The sequence below is a fragment of the Pyrus communis genome, chromosome 12 (assembly GCF_963583255.1).
Source record: "Pyrus communis chromosome 12, drPyrComm1.1, whole genome shotgun sequence".
Taxonomy (NCBI): Eukaryota; Viridiplantae; Streptophyta; class Magnoliopsida; order Rosales; family Rosaceae; genus Pyrus; species Pyrus communis.
This window is the reverse complement of record NC_084814.1, coordinates 17512217-17519675: the sequence shown is the minus strand read 5'-3', so window position 1 is coordinate 17519675 and position 7459 is coordinate 17512217.

Below are 7459 nucleotides of genomic sequence, written 5' to 3'. Positions count from 1 at the left end.
AAACAACTCATTTGACGCCATCAACAAGTTTGGCATACGCGTCCATATCTTCAAGGAGATCATACTTCAAAAGCGCACATATCTCAGCGGCCTCCCCAGAAACAAACTAAGTGGATTTCTCATAATTGCCCATGTAAGCAGTCTCATCTTTCTTTGTAAGCGAATTAGTCTCAACAGCAAAGGGAATGGACTTTGGCGCCACTTTAGTAGCAGAGTCCACCTTCTCGCTCTTCATAGTGGCAAGCCTCTCTGAAGGTGAACCATACTTAGCTTCCAACAAACATCTAGGTACAGTCTTCGACACTGGGGGCATGACAGAACCTCTATGCTGAGCAATCCTATCAGCAATCGTACTAGTCATTTCAGCATGGCAAATGTCACAGGCTCAGATATAGCAGCCTCATTTTTCTTCCAATCGAAAAAAGTCAAGTCAATCACAGGCCTCTCGGCAGTAGACAGACCCTCACGGGCAGTGGAGGAAGTCTTCAGTTTTTTCTCAACTGACATCTCTTGAACAGGGTGGGAAGACCTATTCTTTTCACCTTCATTCATAGTAGGCACCAAGACAATGATTGGACAAGCCAATGTATCCGCCTTGATCTTCTTCATCTCCTCTCTCGGGAGCAGTTCACTTTTCTCCTAGCAAAGAGGACTAAGCAGCCAAAGTCACTCATGGTACTTAGCAAGGGAGCTCAACCCATGCTGGTTTTTCCTTCATTTTTTTTTGTCTGACCAGCAAGCAGTAGGCCTGCATGCCTAGCATTCCAGCAGTTCATAAGGCCTGCGACTTCCTCATTTCTCTCAATCGTCGGCTTGGCCCGTGTCAGGTTCAAGAGCCCAAAGGACATAAGTCATGCGGCTCGTCTATTGCGCCTCAACGCCTCAATCCGTAGCCCTAGTCGCACAACTGCCTTCCACTTTAGCTAAGTCGAGCAACCCAAGTAGTGATCCTTGCCACAACACCTCATCGGCCCATGCCGAGCCGACTCCTGGCCCTTGCCAGTCGACGTGCTGCACCACCCCGACGGTTGCCCCGCGACAACACTATCCAAGAAGAAGACAAGGAAAATTAATTTTTTCTTGCCTTGATGCGGTGCGGAGAAGACAAAGAAAGCAACAAAAGACAATCATTTGCACGGGCAAATGTATAAGATTACTAAGGGATGAGGAACAAATATCCTCTAACTTTCTCTCTTGTAGGGTAGAATAAATTGCTCTCTGAAGTTGATTTAATCATCTACTTAAGGTAGACTTAAATAGACTTTGGAAGTGATTTATTTCCCTTTCCTAGAGGAATCTAATTTCCAATTAAAAGGGGAATCTATGTCAAAATATGAAACAATCCTATGTTTCCTAAAGCAAGAGAAGATCTCTACACCTGCTGCCCTTTCTTGTGAGCAGCCCAACAAGTGTGAGGGCATTTGTGGAGCCAAAAATAATCAAGAAAATTATGGAGGCGACATGTGGACTTTTAGGGGTAAAAAGACAAAATTACCCCTAAAGCATACCGGGATTCCCACGCGCATGCAACGGATAATAACGGCTCAATCGAGGTCAAAGGTGATGAAAATGATATTATTTTTTCAAAACCCTCTTATCACTCCTCATCAAATCCTCACCCATAAGGTAACTCCCAAATATTCTTTTTTCAAATTGGGATTAATCACCAAATTAATTGATTAATTACCAAATTGATTGCAAGATATTATTTGACACAATATCTTGAAATTAGGGCCAAAATTCTGCCATAAGTGGCCAGTCCCTATTTCTCCAAATAGGGTCAGCCACACCCATATATATAGCCTCCAATTTCTCAAAAAACCTAAGTCCATTCTTTTCCTAAAATTCTCTAAACAATTTCTCTCTCAAATTCTAACGTGAGGGTTTTGGCCTTGATCTTAGGTGTTAATTGTTTTGCAGGTGCATTTTGGTCCAAGAAGAAGAAGGTGGAAATTTGCATCTACAGAAGTTACTTTATTATACACCAGGTTTAATTACGGGGCGGGCATTGAGGATTGCCAAAGTAGGCGTCTGCCTAAGGCTCCCAGTTTGAAAGGCCCAAATTTTTTTTTAAATATATATAATTCCAATATGTAAGGTCTATGAGTTTGTGAAATCTCGTCCCTGGAATTTCACTATTCATTACGTATCTCGTAATTTAAATTCGTATTTCACGTTTACGTTATTTTTATTAGTTAATTTTAATTCCATTAACTTTAGGAATTAAATTGAATAGTTATTGGTTTTGAAATTTTGTAATTAATCTTTAAAATTCATTGACCTTTCGAGGTCATAATTAATGTTTTCAAATAGATCTCAAAACCATGAGCGTATAGGCGAAAGTCGTTTGGGAGTCCTGACTATAACGGTATAGTTACGAACATTTGAAGGCGTTTTACTAAACTATAGTTTTTAAATTAATTAAACTCCCACTAGGTGGGAATGAGAACCAATCAAGGGCTTGGATTTGGCCCAATCAATTAATGGGTTATGCGACCAATCAGAAAATCAGGAGAAAGAAGGAGACCAATCAGTTTTTTTAAGGAGACCAATCAGTTTTTTTAAGTGACCAATCAGATTATTAGAAAGGAGGCAGCAGCCAATGAGAGAAGAAAGCAATGACGGAAATGAGGGAAGGGAGAAGGAGAGAACCGGCCAACCTGGTTTCTCCACCCGACCCAATTCTTTGACCTAATTCTATCTCATATGTCCGATGTCTGTTCGAGATGGTTTTGGTGTCTATGGAAAGCTCTTGGTGAGCCCAACGTCCCTATAATGTTAGATTTTTAAATTTCAAACCCATTTTACAAATCGAAGCCACAAAGTTCCGAGTTGTCCAGCGAGTTTTCCCATTTTTCGATGAATCCGATAACGATTACCACCGACCACCACCACCAAAAGACTTCCCTCAAGCATAGGAACAAATCCCAAGCATTGGTTAGGGCGTCGGAGTTCGTTTTGGCATTGAATCAAGAATACCCATTTCTAAGGTTTTCAACGGGTTTAAGTGAAATTGGGGCTCTTCCTAGCCAAATTGGTCTTGGTCACAGGTATGAAACTTGCTTTACTCATTGAGATAGACAATTATGTGAATTTTGGTAATTTTTGGAATTAGTTGGATTTTTCGACGAGTCTGGGCGGCCGGCTGCTATGTGGGCCGAGACCCCACCTGACTATCCTAGGCTAATTTTGATGCCCCGATTCCATATTTGACATCTGTTTAGTGGAATTCTAATATTTTAATATAGTTTCATAGTTGACCACTAGTTGGCCGTCATGGGGTTATTATATGAATTGACGATCCGACCGTTAGATCGGTATAAAACTTAAATACGTAATATTACATAATATTTTAGGATAGTATGAACTGATGGATTAGGAATCTGACGTACGGATCTTCCCAAATTAGATTTTTAAATTTGTAAAACTAATTGTTGATCGTCATTTGAATTTGAGATTAGCGGAGATCCGACCATCGGATCGCAATGAGACTTTAGTATGTTGTTCTATGAGCATAATGTGGACCTTAGGAAGTTACAGGTCCGAAATATGATGTGTGGATCTTCCGGATTAAATTACTACGGTGTGGACCCAACGTTGACTGAGAGTTGACTTTTGGTCAACATGTCTCGAACCATTTGAATTACTAAAATTAGTATTACTAAAGACTCAGTGAGGCTTTACGGACTTGTCTCGGTGAGTGACTTTAATATATGAGATATGGTTATTACCTTGTTTTCTTATATTAGTGTCCTTTGTGGATATGACTTGGTTTTATAAATGCGTTTTCTATTAAAATGTGATTTTTATAATTGGCCATCAATTTATTTTTATTAAATTTGATTTGATTCGTGGATTGGAAATATTTGTGAAAAAAGTGATTTAAAGTGCATATTGAAATGTTTGTTGAACTGGGGGCTAGTAGGGGACCGCTACCCTAATGTCACGAGGTTAGGTAACACTGAGTCTGCACCATGTAACAGTGGTACATGGATGATCTTGCTTGGTTAATCCACGATAGGGGACCATACTATTTATTGATCGCGCTTGGTTAATCCACGATGGGCGATCATTATGGCCATGTATACTTAGGAATGATCATGCTTGGTTAATTCGCGATGGGTGATCACTACCTAACATATCCGTAGGTGTGACTCTGCTTGGTTAATCTGTGATGGGGGGTCACTACCTACTTGGTTATCTTGGTCCTACTTGGTTAATCCGCGATAGGGGACCATATTTTCTATGGATCGTGCTTGGTGAATCCGCGATGAGCGATCTTTATGGCCATACATACTTAGGGGTGATCATGCTTGGTTAATCCGCAATGGGTGATCACTGCCTAATAGATTCGTAGGAGTGACTCTGCTTGGTTAATCCGCGATAGGGGGTCACTACTTACATGGTTACTCAGGGGTCTCTTTGCTTGGTTAATCTGCTATGGGGGGCCACTTCCTGTTTGGTTACTTATGTAGGCTCGGCCGAACTACGTCCCTCTAGCCCTAGATTTTAGTGTATTTATGAACGATAGTTTTTGAGAATCTTTGTGGTTTGAATTGGAAAAGTCGTTGGATGTCTAGGTAAAACTTGACTATGTTTTCATAATTACGAACTTATATTTGAGGTTTATAAATTATGGTAGTCTTTTTATTGATTATCACATATTTGTATTATTGTCACTCACCCGAGCTTCGTAGCTTATCAGTGTTTTGGTTGCCCAGTACACCCTTCCCATGATGTAGGCACTAATTATACATGTGACAGGTCTGGGTAGATTACGAGAAACCGCTTGATATTTTGGTTCCGTTGAGTGGTTTGGAACCCGATGTTATTGGATTCCATTAAGAGGTTCGGAATCCGATGCTCTTGCTCATTTCCATAAGGTTAGTCTAGAACCCTAGATTCGAGTAAGTAAGAATTACCCACAATAGACCTTGTGAATATAAATCAGATTTACCATGTTTATTGCTCATAATCCAAGTGGAGAATTATATAAAGTTTCTTAATTAAATTCGTGAAATGATAAAGTATCACATTGATTGATTAACGTAGTTAAATGCTAAGATCATGCATCTTTGATTCATGAATTGATTAATTGACGGGATTGTGGAATGACGTTGGATAGGATTGTTATTATTATGATTATTTTAGTTGACCAATGTGGCGAGAGAATAATATTGTACTTTGTTGATTGTTCTTTGAGATGTTGCATGCTATGTATTGCGGTATTATGTTGAAACATAGTGATTTATGTGATCGATGAAGTGGAAACCTTGAATGTCATGTAGGTTTGTTATGTAGCCCTGAACCTAGTAAATTCATGCTTGTTAAGTTCTAATAATTGATTGAGGAATGCTATGCTTTTCGATTTGAACGTACTATGATAAACATCTGAGTGTAGTAAATGGTGAACTACGAATGATTTGGTCCCTATTTAGGGTACGTAGGCAGTTTAATGAGGAGGTTAGATGCATCCATAAAGTATACGAAAACTACTATGAAATTTGAATCTTGAGTTATGCTTTGCCCATATCCCGGAAGCGGGGTATGTTAGAGATACGGGTATTTGGTGACGTCATTTGTTGATCCTGGACGCATGTCGGGATCGGGGCATGATATATATATATATATATATATATATATATATTAAAAAATAAAATTTTAGGCAATAATATAATTTTTCACAAAAAGAATTTTACTTTTTTTTTCTTTTCCCCCGCCCACATGTAATTATAGTTTTACTCTTTTAAATCTAATTAAAATTTAAAAATCAAAATGCCAGTCCTTTTTTCTCGGTACAGTCCCAATCCTTTGTGGATATGAGGATTCTGATTTTGGTGGGAAATACTTATTTCTAGAGCTAAGAATCTTGAGAGAAACTTTACCAAAGAAAATAAATCAGGTAATAGAAGTGTTGAAATATTTGAGACAAATGAATTGCTGTTTCCCGGATGCAAGGGTTACTTATTAGGGATGGCAACGGTTCGGTTTGGGGACGGAAATGTTACATCCATCCTCATAACCACACAAAATAACCATATCCATAACTGCAAATTAACCACCCGGGATTATCCATAACCATACACGTTAGGTAACGGATTTCCCATCAGTTAACGGCTATATCCATGTTCGTCAATACCAAAACTATATTCGTTCAATTGACACATTATAATATAGTAAATACTAATTTTCTCGTTATAATATATAAATATATTGATGATGTTGGTTGCTCTTTGATTTCTCCCGTAAGCACTATTCAATTCTCATTGGCTTGGTTCAAAACTTTTGAAGTTTCCCACAAAATGTAACTTTTGTAATCCTCAAAGTAATGAGTTCGGTGAATATGTGTGTGTGTATATATATATACACACACATATACATACACACGCACATAAATTATACAATACGATATTTATTATATACAAATTATATCATATATATAATATGTATTATTCGATTTGGATTTGGGGACGGATACTGATCGGAGATCCCTATAACCATATCTGAAACCATAACTGAATAATATTTTCGGTTTTTCCCCATATCCAAAATATAGCCAAATTTTTATCCCCAAATCCATTCCATTCGAACGGTTATCGGGTTTAACAGTTTGAATTGTCATCCCTATTGCTTATAGAATTTTGTTAACCATACGAGTTACAGTTGTCTCTGGAGAAAGAAGTTTTCAAAATTAAAGTTGATAAAATCTTATCTTCGATCAACTATATCACAAGAAATATGGAATGGGTTAACTATTTTTATCAATTGAAAAAGAATTGATTGAAAAATTAGATTATGTGAACTTAATTAATATACTTGTGTCTAGAAATGCGAGACGTGTAAATATTTAAGTATTGTTTGTATATATATTTTCTTTTAATATTAACTTTTTATGATATTTGACGTAGAAATAAAATTTTTCATGTATTTATCGAATTATTTTTTATACATATTAATGTACAAAAGGGTCGAGAGTTAGAAAACTCTAGACCCCACTTTAAAAGTTCGCCTAGAGCCTCCAAATTCTCAGAACCTGCCCTAGTTAATTGTTATAATTCTGATTATGTAGGCTTCCTTTTTGGTGTTGGACTGTGGGTTGATAAGAAAATGTAAAACAAAATGGAGACCGAGTCTGAGTGGTTTACCAACATGCATAATGCATTGCCCCATAACGTATGAATCTGGGTGAAGAAAATAAGGAAATGCATCCCCAGCCGATTCCAATCAGTCAATTACATCACCTCACTTTTTTTCCGAAAATAAAAATGAAAAAAAGGGGGAATTCAACTATTGAATAAACAGAAGATTGCCACAAAGAATGTTAACCACTATATTATGAGTTCAAACTTTCTCTTTATTTTTTTTTGTATAATTTGAAGTGGCGTGTATCCTTTGCATCTACCAATGAATAAATTAAAAATATTTTATTCATCAACCTGTTTTAAACACTAAATTATCA